Below are 16,638 nucleotides of genomic sequence, written 5' to 3'. Positions count from 1 at the left end.
GTTCTCAAGAGAGTGAGTTGTTCTTAGAGCAAACAAGACCCCTGAATCACTCTGGCTTCCTGTTGTGACCTCTTGCATTGGACATGCCATTCTCCATGAAGTCCACTGAATTTTTTATTCACATGGCATGACACATTTTTGTTGGGCACATGTACTTTTAGAATTCTCATGTCTCCCAGTGAACTGAACATTTTATCGTTAAATAGTAACCTGTTCTTAGAGAGAAAGAAAGAAAGAGAGAGAGAGAGAGAGAGAGAGAATGTATCTGACAACTGCTTTCTTTCTCTTTTTTAAATTTATTATATTTTTTAATTGTTTTATTATTCATATGTGCATACAATGCTTGGGTCATTTCTCCCCCCTGCCCCCACCCCCTCCCTTACCACTCACCCTGCCCCCTCCCTTCCCCCCCACCCCCTCGATACCTGGCAGAAACTATTTTGCCCTTATCTCTAACTTTGTTGAAGAGAGAGTATAAGCAATAATAGGAAGGAACAAGGGTTTTTGCTGGTTGAGATAAGGATAGCTATACAGGGAGTTGACTCACATTAATTTCCTGTGCGTGTGTGTTACCTTCTAGGTTAATTCTTTTTGATCTCACCTTTTCTCTAGTTCCTGGTCCCCTTTTCCTATTGGCCTCAGTTGCTTTTATGGTATCTGCTTTAGTTTCTCTGCGTTAAGGGCAACAAATGCTAGCTAATTTTTTAGGTGTCTTACCTATCCTCACCCCTCCCTTGTGTGCTCTTGCTTTTATCTTGTGATCAAAGTCCAATCCCCTTGTTGTGTTTGCCCTTGATCTAATGTCCGCATATGAGGGAGAACATACGATTTTTGGTCTTTTGGGCCAGGCTAACCTCACTCAGAATGATGTTCTCCAATTCCATCCATTTACCAGTGAATGATAACATTTCGTTCTTCTTCATGGCTGCGTAAAATTCCATTGTGTATAGATACCACATTTTCTTGATCCATTCGTCAGTGGTGGGGCATCTTGGCTGTTTCCATAACTTGGCTATTGTGAATAGTGCTGCAATAAACATGGGTGTGCAGGTGCCTCTGGAGTAACCTGTGTCACAGTCTTTTGGGTATATCCCCAAGAGTGGTATTGCTGGATCAAATGGTAGATCAATGTCTAGCTTTTTAAGGAGCCTCCAAATTTTTTTCCAGAGTGGTTGTACTAGTTTACATTCCCACCAACAGTGTAAGAGGGTTCCTTTTTCCCCGCATCCTCGCCAACACCTGTTGGTGGTGGTGTTGCTGATGATGGCTATTCTAACAGGGGTGAGGTGGAATCTTAGTGTGGTTTTAATTTGCATTTCCTTTATTGCTAGAGATGGTGAGCATTTTTTCATGTGTTTTTTGGCCATTAGAATTTCTTCTTTTGAGAAAGTTCTGTTTAGTTCCCTTGCCCATTTCTTTATTGGTTCATTAGTTTTGGGAGAATTTAGCTTTTTAAGTTCCCTATATATTCTGATTATCAGTCTTTTGTCTGATGTATAGCTGGCAAATATTTTCTCCCACTCTGTGGGTGTTCTCTTCAGTTTAGAGACCATTTCTTTTGATGAACAGAAGCTTTTTAGTTTTATGAGGTCCCATTTATCTATGCTATCTCTTAGTTGCTGTGCTGCTGGGGTTCCATTGAGAAAGTTCTTACCTATACCTACTAACTCCAGAGTATTTCCTACTCTTTCTTGTATCAACTTTAGAGTTTGGGGTCTGATATTAAGATCCTTGATCCATTTTGAGTTAATCTTGGTATAGGATGATATACATGGATCTAGTTTCAGTTTTTTGCAGACTGCTAACCAGTTTTCCCAGCAGTTTTTTGTTGAAGAGGCTGTTTTTTCTCCATCGTATATTTTTAGCACCTTTGTCAAAGACAAGTTGGTTATAGTTGTGTGGCTTCATATCTGGGTCCTCTATTCTGTTCCACTGGTCTTCATGTCTGTTTTTGTGCCAGTACCATGCTGTTTTTATCGTTATTGCTTTGTAATATAGTTTGAAGTCAGGTATTGTGATACCTCCTGCATTGTTCTTTTGACTGAGTATTGCCTTGGCTATTTGTGGCCTCTTGTGTTTCCATATAAATTTAACGGTAGATTTTTCAATCTCTTTAATGAATGTCATTGGAATTTTGATGGGAATTGCATTAAACATGTAGATTACTTTTGGGAGTATAGACATTTTTACTATGTTGATTCTACCAATCCATGAGCATGGGAGATCTCTCCACTTTCTATGGTCTTCCTCAATCTCTTTCTTCAGAAGTGTATAGTTTTCCTTGTAGAGGTCTTTCACATCTTTTGTTAGGTTTACACCTAGGTATTTGATTTTTTTTTTGAGGCTATTGTAAATGGAATTGTTTTCATATATTCTTTTTCAGTTTGCTCATTGTTAGTGTATAGAAACGCTAAGGATTTTTCTATGTTGATTTTATATCCTGCTACCTTGCTGTAGCTATTGATGATGTCTAGAGGCTTCTGAGTAGAGTTTTTTGGGTCTTTAAGGTATAGGATCATGTCGTCTGCAAATAGGGATGTTTTGACAGTTTCAACTGTTTTCTTTTGGTTATTTTTCTGGTATATCTTTTTCTATCCTTTTATTTCAAAGTTTCCAGGTCCTTTAGCACTAAGTGACTCATGAGTTTAATCCATTTTTATTTGGGTAGATTATAAATATTGTGATGTGTAAGTTTGCACCATCTTAATGAGGGGACAATGCAACGTGGACACCAAGGTCATCTGGCATAGCTATGAGTCCAAGCATGTGCCTGACTGTCCAGCTGTGTGGTTGTCTTAGACTGTTCCTCAGGAGTGCTTCTGTGAGCAGTTCTGCTCCTTGAGAAAATGTGATTTTCTGGTTAAGTGTAGGGATGAGATCTTTGAGAATTAGTAAAGTCACCATAAGCCACAAATCTTTCCTTGGGAAACTCCAACAGGCAACATGGCACTGGTAGAAAGCAGGGCTTCTGTACTCACCTTTGTCTGGCCACTCCTAGCTGTAGGGTTGGGGTAGTTCCTTAATCTCTCTGCTCTGTTTCTTTATCTGGAAATTGAGATCACCATACCCGATAATTTTTTCCTTTCTTTCTTTTATGGTAGGACTGGGGTTTGAACTCAGGGCTTGCAAAGCAGATGCTCTGCAGCTTGAGCCACACCTTCAGTCCATTTTACTCTGGTTATTTTGGAGATGAGGGTCTCATGAACTGTTTTGCAACAGCTAACCTTGAACTGTCATCCTCCCTATCTTGGCTTCTCAAGTAGATAGGATTACAGGTGTGAGCCACCAGCACCCAGCTACACCCAAGATTTTTACCAGGTGAATAGAGGTACTGGGCACATAGTATGTGCTCGATGAATGTCCACATTCATCCCTCTTCTCCCTTCTCTTTCCAGGACATGACCTTGATGGTGTTGAGAGCATTTTGTAACTCTTACAAATAAGATGTAGCATTGTGGTTATTGCTTGGTGGAATCTCTGTGTTTCCTGACAGGTGATTCATTGCAACCAAGAAAAAGATTTGCAATGTCCTACCTGGTAAAACTTTTGCCAAACATCGCCTGCTCTTTTCCATCAGCTGTCCTGTGGTGGGCGAGGCCTGTCGGCACCGGCATCAATTTCAGGCCATGGCTGGTGCCTGAGCTTGCTCAAGCGTTCTGTTTGCACGTTTGTTTTAGGCCTTCGAGTGTGACTTGGGTCATATGATTTCATTCTCAGGAATTCATAGAGATCACAACACAGATCTGAAATCATGCTGGAAAGAATAAGAAGTTCCCAGTGTGTAAGAGCAAGAGGACTCAGAGAGAACTAAAACCTTTGAGTCTGCCTCTTGTGTACAGAAGACCCGGGAGGTACCCATCTTTCTGGGCTTTTTGAACCATTGGCATCAGAACAAAGAGCGTGTCACCAATAATCTTGTCTGGCTACTTTCCCTTATTTTTATCATCTTCAGACATTTCAAACTCAAGCACCTGAGGTGTTGGTTACATGATGGGTGCCACTGGGCACCTGGCTAGAAGGTTTGCGATTATCACTCCGTGCCCAGTGTTTGGTTTTGTTCATACTCTGGAAATGGTTTGGAATGAGGTGTGGACTCTCAAAAGGAAAGATGTGTGGAAGAAATGCAAAACTACATACGTGACACGGAAGACTAGGCCATGAGTTAGAGTTTCTCGTGCGTGCTGTGGATTGTTAAGTTGGAACCGTGGCATGCTCCAGGCAGGGTTGATGGGAGAGAAGTTAGGTGCCCAGAGCTGTGTGCCAGTGATGACTACCCCTTTCTGGCTGTGTGATGTTAGGTAAACCGCTTTACCTCTCTGTGGCTCTGTTTCCTCAGCAGTGAGTTCCAGCACCAGGGTAGATGTGAGGACGAGCAGAGTCAATGCATAGAAAGTGCTTGCTGCAGCCCCGAGCTGCATCAGAGGGGTAAAAGATGTTGACCCAGGTACTTGGCAATGAACCCCCATCGGTTTGCCCCTATGGAATATCTGTCCTAAAGCACTGCATCTCCTATGAGGGCCCGGTATGAGGGAGCTTGGAAGGGCCGCGGGCCTGATTCTGTGAGGCTGGACTATGGCCATCTTGCTAGAAAGACGTACTGTTGCAGTGACATAAAGCCACAGTTAGTAGTTTGACTTGGTCTGTTGGCCTCAGAGGGTTTTGAGCTTTGACTTGATGTGTTGGCAACAAAAGTATTTGACACCTGAGTGCACAGCAAAGACCAAAAGCAGCCAGAAGTGACTCCTGTCCGTTCAATCATCAAGAGTGAATTGAAAGTATAAAAAATGGCTGGCAGAGTGGCTCAAGCAGTAGAGTGCCTGCCTAGCAAGTGTGAGGCCCTGAGTTCAAATCCCAGTACCACATTGAGAGAGAGAGAGAGAGAGAGAGAGAGAGAGAGAATATGAAAAACAATTCTTCCTCAGAAGCATTTGTACGGGTAGTAAACTCCTGCTCCCTCTCTCCCTCTCAGGCCAATCAAAAGCCACCACACCTGAAGAAGGGTAATCTTGCAGACAGTTGACTCCATGCTACCTGCCTTCACATGGCCTGTGACTCTGGGGGGAGGAGGGGGTTGGACTAAATGCACCAAGGCAGGACGCCCACCCCATTGGAAAGTGGGGTGGGCACAGAGACCCTTCCACCACTGTGTCTTTGTGTAAGCTTGACAATTTCCACAATTAAGTTTTAATGAATTTGCTCAGATAATTAAAAGACCCCTATCTAGGATAAAGAATGACACAGAATATGACTAACTGTTATTTATATTTTTAAGAAATTTTTTTAACAATCCAGAAGACCTGTGTGCTCCAATAACTTGGTTCTTATTGTATAATTTCTCTCCTTTCTGTCAATTTGAGGACACTTGCTTTAAAGCTGTAAGTTATTAGTTAAGTGTCACTGAGACCAAAATAGCAGCAACATCAGAGCAAACTTCCACTTCCACTTCCTGTAAGATGGACACTTGTAGCGGCACTTGGCCAACTTTCTCTCATGGAGTTCTCATCACAGGGCAGTGATGGAGGGACATCATCACCCCCATTTCAAGGCTGAGCCACAAAGGCACAAGCAGGATTTGAACCCCAACCATCCAGCCGCATCATCCATGATCTTTGGCTACATAGGGTTGCATCCAAGTTTAGCTTTGGCCCTAGTATTTGGCCCAAATCTGCTATTTGACCTTGGTGTTGGCAGCCGAATGCCTTCTCAGCACCATTTCCGGCTCCCTTGAATGTGTGTGTGTGTGTGTTTGCAAAGGCCACACCCACCACTAATCAGCTTAGTGTCAGGACGTAAGAGAGAAGATAACAAGAATGTTGCGTGAATATTGCTTGATTCTCTTTCATGATGTAGGTAGGTATTTTAGCTGACTGTTGGAGAAAATATTTTCTATGTGTTCTTCTCTTAAAATTCTCCCAGTTGAGAAAAAATGTGTTATATTTCAAGAAAAAACCCCGTGTTTGTGAAAGTTGTTCATTTTAGGGGTCAAACAATTTATAAAAATATTCCAAGGTAAACAAGAGGGACACAGGTTGACAATATGAATAGTAAGCATGTCAGCTGGATAACTGTCAAAAGACCATTGTGCCAACGAAGTTTATAAAAATGTACGTAGTTGTATTTTTGGTAGAATAGTGAGATTGTGTTGTATCACCATTCTGATTGTTGTGGATAGTTTCATGACTGGTGTTTACACCATTAAGCAAAAACACTTAAAGACTGCAGTTGAATTTATAGTTCAGTGCATTTAACTTGCCAGTCTTTCAAGGAAAAACCCCATTAGGGAAGTCTTCAATGTCTCATAGGACTAATTAAAAGAACATCAAAATTTCACAAAGAAAAAAGTCTCCAAACTCGAGTATCATGTGTTCATGAAAGTTATCCAGACTTAGTAAAGACTGTGAAAGTACAGAGAAATGGAGAGAGTGTTCAAGAAAAATGAGAAACACTGAAGTGATTTTGGTCTTCCACCACCAGTCCAAAGCGAACATCCATTTGCTGTCACATCTGTGCCTACAAAAGTGACTTAGGTGGGAGTGGTCCTGAGAAAGGGACTTTTCCACACTGTGACATTAAACCTTTAAAATATGACTACCAAGGGCTGGGGGTGTAGCTCAGAGAAAGTGCTCACACTTACCGTGTGCAAAGCTCTGGGTTCAACCTCCAGCAACACACACACGCACACATGCATAAAATATGACTATCACATTTTAAATGTTCTAAGGCTTGAATATTTAAGATAAAATAATTTCAGATGCTTTATTATAGCCCAGAAGTTTGTTAAAGTCAAATATTGGCTTTGAAAGTTGGACACTCAACATTTGGTCAACATGTGCATTGATTGAACCTCTAGTTGTAAAATGCTGTGAAGCAGGGATGAAATTTAAGGTTATCTTAAAAATTATAAAATTCTGTAGATAATTAGGGACAGTGGCTACAGAGGAAAAGCCATCGATCAAAGATGGCAAGAACTTAGTGAGATCCGAGGTCAGAGGTGACCACCAGCTGAGTAACAGTTGGCTAGCCATGGTCGGCATGACCTGCAAAGGGGAATTCTCCTGAGTTTCCTATGGGTGGAACATTCATGACATGTTACTTCCATAGGACTGACAGTGACAGACAGACAGATGGACAGAGTAAAGAGCTAATCATAAAAATGGTTGGAGGGTGGGGATAGTTAAACCAGAATCAGTTCATCGACAGTCATCTCATCAATAAAGCAATTGGCTAGGAACAACCCGATTACTTTTTCAAGAGCGTGAAGGGTTTTGACTGCAAGCATACAGCAGGGCACTCTCCACGTTGGGGAGAGCGCCTAAAAAACACTTTTAAGCAAAACCACACTTCTTAGGGAAGTTTTGGAGCCTCAGATTTTCACTCACTTGACCCACCCAGAGGTACATAGTGAGTTCAGATCTATTGCAGGGGTACATCAGCTACTGGGGACAAGTGGCCGGGAGGATGGTACCTTTGCTGCCAGGCTGGAGGAGACTCCTGCCTCAGATGTTGGCACCTCTCGGACCTTGGACTCAAGCATAACAAAACATATGAAAGATTGTAGTGGGTACAGTGGTGTGACCTTTAGTCCCAGCTGCGCAGGAGGCTGGAGCAGGAGGAGCACCTGAATCTAGGAGTTCGAGACCAGTCTGGGCAATATAGTGAGACCCAACTCAAAACAAGAAGATCTAATAATCAAACAAATAACCTGGCTCTCTGGGCAAGATGGCGGGAGGTGTGCATGATAGGTGGGACAAGGCTGGAGTGACTCTGAGCATCTTTTTCACCAGGATCTCACCAAATGGACCCCACTTTCACCCACAGTTATCAGCAGACAAGCCACAATTATTACTGGGCCAACTGGCCGTGCTCATGGAAAAATCCTCAGCTAATCCAGAACTATTAAATTCTATTTCTGGAACTCACACTGTCCTGTTAAAAAACAGAGTGGAAAGAAATATTGCAATCAGGCTTGGATATCTGTGAACTTAAGACTGCAGCCCTCGGTCAGAGCATTGCAGGGATCCGATGGAAGGGGTGCACCTGATCCGTGTCTACACGTTAGAAAGGCGCTTCCAATTAGTCAGACATGTTTGGTCCATTGACTCTCCTGGCTATGATATTTTCAAGAGACTCTGCCGAGCAGGGCAGTGTTGCCGGGAGCTGCTCTTTTGGTTACAGCTGGTGACGGACCTTGTCCTTCACCTCAGACTTGGGAGAACCTGGCTGCCACAGGCACTATGAGTCTGAAGCCAGGCTAGTGAGCAGTGTGAACAGGTCTTGTGTGGGCATCTAAGCAGAAAGAGCTCTGGTTATTGCAATTTCATTCTCTGTGAACACAAAGTAAAGAATATCCCAGAACAGATGAGAGATTTTACTTTGGATCTCCAATTTTTTGTTACTATGTCTTTGATGGCAAACAACCTGGCTGTGAGGTTGCTGGTACTCAGGAGGGCATAGCCCATGTGGCATAGAGGAGGGACCCAGTGCCAGTATTCCAAAAAGAGAGAATGAAAACTCAGGTGTGAACCAATCTTTCCCAAATTCTATCAGTTTTGGGGGAACACAGCGGTCTTCACTGAGAGAGAGCAGAACTTGACACAGTGTGGTGCTTGGGCAGCACTTCCCTATCCCTTCTTAGGTCACCTTGACCTGCACATGCCAGGGGAGAAAAATAGGATGGGGAGGGAACAAAAGCTGTCCAAGAAGGAAGGGTTCGTGTTGAACAGGGCCTCTGTCCACAGGAGGGAGAATTAGTGCAGTCCAGGCTGAGTTGGGTAAAATAATTCTTACTAATTCTGTGTGCCCAGCAAATATTGCCCCCAGTCGAAGAGTCGAGAAACACTGAAGGTTAATTGGAAGAGGAATGGCCACCAAGCCAATAGCAATGACTGAGAAATCCATTAAATAATACACTTGTTTAGATGATGTCATGATTTCTTTTAGCAACTGCCATAGTTTGGATATGGAACGCCCCCAAAGACCCATGAGTCCCCAGAGTGGTGCTATGGGAGGTGGTGGTAGCTTGAAGAGAGGGGGTCTGGTGGGAGGTTTGCCAGCCACTGAGCTCAAAGGTGGCACGGGACCCAGCTTCTCTCCCTTTCTGTCTCTTTCACTCCTTGCTGCTCTCAGGTGAGCAGTTTTCTCCATAACCACCTGTGCAATGATAAGCTGCCTTGCCACAGGCCCAAAAGCAACAGAGCCAATGGACCATGAACCAAAATCTCCGAAACTGTGAGTCAAAATAAACGTTTCCCCTTTACAGAAGTCAGTTGTCTCAGTTTTTGTTACAGCAACATGTGCGTCTATTTTCAAAAGAATACTGGGGGATAAATTTCACTATTTCACTGCTCATTATTTTAGTAGAAGCTACAGGTGATTCTTATTGTCTCTGTGTGTGTGTGTGTATGTGTGTGTGTGACAAAATAAAACCTCAGGCTGGGACGGTGGCCCAGTGGTAGAGCACTTGCCTAGCATGTGTGAGGCCCTGGATCTAGCTCCCCAAAAGAAAAGAAAGAAAAAGAGAAAAAAGTCCACCTCTACAACTTGAATGCAAAGGTCTTCAGGAATGTCAGCATTGGCTTGTTGACAGATTTTTGTCTACATTTTAGGAGCTAGTGTCATGGCTACACTGGTTCAAATTCGCACATCAATGTAAACTTGAACAAAACTGCCTTTTACACCAATCTGTGCTTTTGCGCACACCTCCCAAACTGATGTAAAATTTCTCATCTTACTTAAAAAAAAAAAATTGAGCTGTGTGTGGGAGGTGGAGAGGGGTTGTCAGTGGTAGAACAGGCTTCCATTACCAGCACTGCAAAGAAAACCCTCTATTCAGATTTCTCTTCAGATTATAGAAATCTTTCACCTTTTCCGACCCCCCAAAAATTAATGTATAAATACTTATAAAATGAAGCCTTATGTTAACAATGCTACAATGTTACAATGCAGTGTAACATTGCTACCATTTATAACTCATAAAAATATCACACTGGAAGGCTGTCTGCCAGTGACATGCTCCCTCCCACCCACGCCCCAGCACAAATCCCCACGTTTGAACCACAATTGCCAAGAAAAGCACAGCCAATCCTAAATGAGTTAGTTGGGACCCAATGATCTCTAAAGGAAAATTACAAATGTCGTTTCCTATATTCACCCGGAAAGCGACAGTTACTGTGGAGCCTGGAGGCATTTCAATGTTTGCTATGGTGTCCGGTGAAGGGTATGGGTGGGGCCCACCCTGTAAGAGTCCTTGAACTTGAAGGCTTTAAACACAGCTCTGGAGCTGATAAGAGGTTTGCCTTGTTTCCCGATTATATAACAGAACAATCTTGGCATGCCACAAAAGATCGCAGGAAGCACACGAATAGAAATCAACACAGTCCCATACTTTGAGATAGCAATTCTTAACATTTTGGCTAAACGTACTTTCCAGCATTTTTCTATGCCTCGATACACGTAAATGGATTTTAAACAGCACTATTGTGCTGTAATTCACCCATTTAAAGTGTGCAATTCAATGGTTTATTCATAGTGTTGGGCAACCAGCACCACAATCAATTTTAGAACATTTTTATCCATCCAAAAAGAAATCTTGTACCCATTAGCAGTCACCCCCACCCCCTGCACTTCTAGGCAAGCTTTAATCTACTGTCTGCTTCTGTAGATTTGCCTGTTTTGGACATTTCCTATAAATGGAGTTGGATAATATGTGGTCTTTTGTGCCTGGTTTCCTTGACGGAACGTAATGTTTTCAAAATTTGCCCAACTCATAGCATGTATCAGTATTTCTTCTTCTTCTTCTTCTTCTTCTTCTTCTTCTTCTTCTTCTTCTTCTTCTTCTTCTTCTTCTTCCTCCTCCTCCTCCTCCTCCTCCTCCTCCTCCTCCTCCATCTCCTCCTCCTCCTCCTCTTCCTCTTCCTCTTCCTTCTCCTCCCTCTCTCTCCTCTCTCTTCCCTTTCTCCTCTCTTCTCCTTCTCTCCTCTCCTCTCCTCTTCTTTTGACACAGGGTCTCACCATGTAACCCAGGCTGGCCTCAAACTTGCAAGCCTCCTACCTCAGCCTCCCAAATGCTGGGATTACTTGAGCATGCCACCACACCTGTCTCATTTCCTTGTTGTACAGATGTAACGTTTTACTTATCCATTCATCAGCTGATGGAACTCAGGGTAATTTCTACTGTTTTGGTGTGTTGAACAATGTTTCTGTGAAATTCATGTGCAAGTTGTTGTGTGGCTATTGCCTTTCCTTTCCCTGGAGTTTATATCTCCAGGCAGGGTCACATGGTAACTGACTGTTTTCTCAAAATGACTGCACTATTTCACAGTACAACAGCAAGGTGTGAGGGTTCCATTTTGCACATCCTTGCCAACCTTATTATTTTTAATTATGGCCATCCCTGTGGGTATGACGTTGTGCACAGATTTTAAGAAGGAACAGGAGGAGAGGGAAATGAAATAATTTGACATGTATGATTTCTTACTTTTTTATATAATGTTCTACGGCGAATGTTCTTGTCATTGTATCTAAATCTTGCAGCACGACTTAAGCATGTGCATGGTGCTCCATTGAAAAGAGGTCCAGTGAATTCTGTAACTAACCCCTGCCATTGCCACTGCACTTGCTTGCAGTTTCCGCTGTGCCACCCAGCACCACAGGGCCAGCCTTCTTCTTCTGCACACATCTTTGTGAGTTTGCACCTTTATTTCTGCTATCTGTTAAAATGCTGAACTTTCTAAGATCTTTGATAGATATAACCAAATATCTTTCCAGAAAGGTTCCACCCAACACACTCCCACTTGTAGATGTTTGTCCCTAATGACTGATATTAGAATTTCTAAAAAATATATAATAGTGTAATTCAACTCTCAGGCTGGGAGTACAGCTCAGAGGTAGAGCACTTGCCTACACTTGCCAGGCCTGGGTTTAACCCAAGCACTGAGAAAGAAAGGAAAAAGGAAGGAAGGAAGGAAGGAGGGAAGGAAGGAGGGAAAAGAAGGAGGGAGGGAAGAAAGAAGGAAGGGGAGGAGAAAGGAAGGAAAGAAGGAGGGAGGGAGGGAGGGAGGAAGGAAAGAAAGAATGGAGGGAGGAAGGAAGGAGAGAGAAAGAAAGGAAGGATGGAAGGAAGGAAGGAAAAGAAAGGAACAAAGAGAGAAAGGAGGGAAAGAGGGAGGAAGGAAGGAGGGAGAGAGGAAGGAAGGAGGGAAGAAGGAAGGGAAAGAGAGAAAGAAAAGAGAGATAGAGAGACAGAGAGAGAAAAGAAAAAAATCTCAAGAAATCTTTGATTACTAATGTGTTAAAATCTTTTGTAGCTTATCAGCCATTAAAAAAATTGTCTAGTCACAGTTTTTGTTTTCTGTTGGAGAAGTTCTCTTTCTGATAGGTAGAAGCTACTTACAGAATTTAACCTATGATTCTTAGGTTATCAGAAAACATATTTGTCATCAGCCTTTTAACCTCTGACCATGTATTTTTGCATTGGGAAGTATAAATACTCGTGTGTTCAAATGTCGAGAATTTAAAATCTGGCACAGGAAGTTCTTCCTCATTTTTCCATTATGATAACAGTTATATTTTACCAAGTATTTTAATGTATTTTTAAGGATTGACTCTTTAATCCGTTTACATTTGGTTTTATAACGTGAGGTAGAGATCTAGCTTTTTCCTTCTTTTTTCAATACTGTGAGTCAGTTGTCTCAAAACTACTTGTTAAGTAATCTCTCCACGCTGATTTCACGTGCTGTCTTCTACACGCTTAGGTCTGTTTCTGGACTTACTGGTCTCCATTACTCGTCTATTAGTTAGCATGCACTAATAATCAGTTTTAAAACTTTAAAAGCAAATTCCCTCTTACTACCTCCCCCCAAAAAATGCTTTTGACTGTTCTTTACACATTTCTTCCAAACAAAATCTTACACTATTAGGTCATCTGAACGCAAAAGCTTTAAAAAGAAAAAAAAACAGGCCTTACATTTTTGTAAGGGAGCCTCCATTCCCAGTCACCCCCACCCTAATTTTATTAAGTCTTCAAGTAGCTTTGGGTTGGGTGTCTCTGAATGCCCCCTTCTCTCCTTAATCATTTTTGTTCTCCCTACTTCAGGTTAAAAAAACCAAAACAAACAAACAAAAACAGGACCTAGAGTTAAATGTGAATTTTAGGTAAGCTGGGCCTAAGTTTTTTTGTTGTTTTTTGGCTGCTGGGGATCCAATCCAGAGCCTTATCAACATTAGGCATGTGCTCTATCACCAGCCACACCCAGCCCCAAGGTTGCTAATATGGCATGCCCCGGCGATGTGATCCACCTCTCCTCCCGCCTGGCCTGGGCTCATGGGAGCAGGTGCACCGACTCTAGTCTTTACGATGGAGTCATATTAGGCCTTCAATTGAACAGAATCTCTAATAAAGTAGGAAACCACCAGTGTGGGTCACTGGCCATTTATTTCAGGCCTAGTGAAAATGTGGGAGGTGGGGAAACACTTTACATTTATCATTTTTTAAATTTAATATTAGTTTTGAATTAGCATATATTTACAATACAAGGGGATTTCATTATGATAATTGCAGACATGCTCACAGTGTACCTTGAACATGCTCACCCCCTCTGCTGTATTTCCATCTCCCCCCCTTATGTTTATCTTAATGTCACATCTCAGTTTTTCTTTGGCAGGTCAGAGAACCCATGGGAAAGAGAAGGGAGAGAGTATGCGAGTAGGGAAGTAATTTTTCCATGAAGCCACAGAGGCCTCTCCATTCCCAGCCAGCACCATGAGAGCTATGTCCCCTGCTGACTCCTGGGGTAAGATCTGCATCTTGTACAGCTTTGATTCCAGGGGTCTCTGGGACTAGGTAGGAGCTTAGAGTGACCTGGAATGGCCCCAATTGCATTTGTTGGGTTTCTCAGCAGAAGGAGAGGTGGGAGAGTCAAATAGATGGCTGTAGTCTCAGTCACACTCTTTCCTGGGTCCTCAAAGGCCATAAGCAGGGGAGATTTTGGCTTCCACAGAAGCCCACATATGAGAGTCTGGACCAGAGAACTTTGTAGGTGTTTTCCTCTTCTGTGACTGATGAGTCTGTGAGGGGTGATGACATGAAACTCTTTAAAGGCACTGTAGTATCGTGTCTGATGAGTCTAAATCAAAGACACTTTCTTCGCCCTGGATCTATGAAGAACCAATAGATGGACTAAAATCAAATAGAACCGGAGAACTTGTGAACTAACAAGAAAAGTGTCTCACACCTGGACAAACGGGTCACAGCACAGGGCCTGCATACAAAGGGCTGGCTGTGTTATGTTCGGATAGAAAGGCTAGGTCCCTGCTCAGAGAATCACAAGTGTACGGTCACCTCCCCTGAGACACGGACAAGAGGAAACTGGCTAAAATCATAACAAGAAGTTTATATTACAGTAAAAAAGCTGTAAGTGGTCCTTAATCATCTTACTACAGTTCTGAGAGGACAGCAATGTTTTGGTACCTGTCCCCCATGATGCAAAAGCCCCAGCATCTCCATCTTGTGTGGCCTCACACAGAACTTTGAAGTTCAAAACTTCGAAGACATCACATGGACAGATGGAAACCTCCGTGAAGCCCGTGCGGGAACTTGCATCTCAGATGGCAAGTCCAACGATGACAGAGAGCTGAACGTTTGCCTGAGCAAACTTGGCTTAGGCACACTGCCCGTGTTGGGTGTCGCCTCTCCAAAGGGCAACCTTGGCATTTATGAAGCATTACATCACGCTCCCCTTTATGTGCTAAAATGATGAAATACAGGGAGAGGGAATCCAATTCTGGGGGCTGCAGGATGTTTAACTACAATGACCTTCCTCAAGCAGATGACCTAAGGAGACTTATTCATCAAGACCCTTCCTTGTTTGGACAGTGTGTCAGCCATCAGATTTATTTTGAAGCTACGAGAAATTGACTCAACTGTTGTTTGCCATGGTATCAAAACTGTGTGTCTGGGGCTGAGGGAGGAGAGAGGAGACAGAGGGTTTGAAACCAAGCTGAGTGTTAGAACAGTGACAGAAAGCAATCTATTCCAAAAGCAATGTCATGCCTTTTAGCCACTTAGAACCTGCCACCCATTCATCAGGTGTGAGTTTCTGTAGCACCTCATGGCAGGGGGTGGAGTGGTGTCACCATGGCTGAGGCTGCTGACCTCAGGGCCACTCAAGGAAGGACCCTGAACAGCCTGAGGGTCCCCACCAGGCCCTTGTGCTGTCATTTAATATCAGAGTAAGGTGAGCATGAAGACATCTTTGTGTATAACTGAGTTCTCAGAAATAAGGAAAATTAATTGATTACTAGCTATTAAACTCTCTATAATGTACCCAATTTTATGTACGTACCAGGGAGGACATGGCAGGGACCTGAGGTGGACTTACCACCTCTGAAAACTTCAGACAAATCTGGAAGAGAAGAAAAACACTTGTGCAAAAAAATCAGCAGGTCAAGTGCAGTGGGGGGCACTTAAGAGTCCAAGGTACTCAGGATGGCTTGAGCCCAGAATTCAAGGTCAACCTGGGCAACACAGTGAGGCAAAAAGAAAAACAAAAAAGCAGAGACAAGAGAACAATGCATGGAGTGCACTGCTGAGTGATGGGATAGCATCGTGTCAGGAAAATCAGGCTAGCTACAAATGGCCACCAATTGAAGGGGCGTCAGTCAACTGCTGGCCAGGCAGCAGACCACTAGTAGTAATTCCAGGATGGTCATAGGAGAGCTGGAACTAGAAAAGGAGGGTAAGAGAAGCAGGTCACAGGAAGAAGGAATGAGGCACAGTGACAAAGTGGACACAGGAGAAAGGAAGGACAGAGAAAAGTCAGTGAAAACTCTAAGCTTCCTAGAGACTTCTGGGCGGCTAGAGGAGGACCTGAGTAAAATAGGGTCGTCTGGGGAAATGTGTGAGTCATGGAGACTGTTGTTAACAGTGGGAGGGCCAATCACTTCTAAACCCAGGCGAGGACTAAAGCCATAATTAAGAATTAAAGTCAGAGAACAATAATGCACTCAAGTGAGAACTTAAGATGACCCAGTACTCCCCTCCCTCCATTCTTCCATCCCCCTTCCTTCCTTCCTTCTTTCCTTCCTTCCTTCCTCTCTCTCTCCCCCTTCCCTCTGTCTTCCTCTCTCTGTGCCTTTGTTTTTATTAGTGTTTCTCCCTGCCCTTGTTTTTAGAATTTCTCCCTTTCCTGCTCCCCGTCATGGTCAGTTGCTCTAACACATTTGGTGGGTTCATTTGGTTTTATAAGGTCTTGCAAGTTTTGTGCAGTATTTAAATGCATGTATTTTCAGTAACTTTTTTTTGGATGTAATTCCAAACTGAATTCCTATTGCAGTAATTCCAGGACAGACCTAGGACTTACTGGTCACTCGCACTCAGCCAGATTGGCCATAGCATTCACTCTCTGCTTTGTCTACCCACCATGCATGTTTTGTCTGCGCCATTTGAGAGTAGACAGCATCACAGCTCAACCTAAGGTGAGCTTGGACCTCATCAGCCTTCCCAATTATCGTCCCTTGTAGCTTTTCTCCCAGGCTGGGCCCCAAGCCAGGAAAACAGAGGGTGGCGAATCCTACATGACTCTTTCCTAGGCACTCTTGCCCTGGCCTCGTGTGACTGGCCTTCTTACCTCCCAGGGCTTA

Source organism: Castor canadensis, chromosome 7, assembly GCF_047511655.1.
Source record: "Castor canadensis chromosome 7, mCasCan1.hap1v2, whole genome shotgun sequence".
Lineage (NCBI taxonomy): Eukaryota > Metazoa > Chordata > Mammalia > Rodentia > Castoridae > Castor > Castor canadensis.
Note: the sequence above shows the minus strand (reverse complement) of the source record.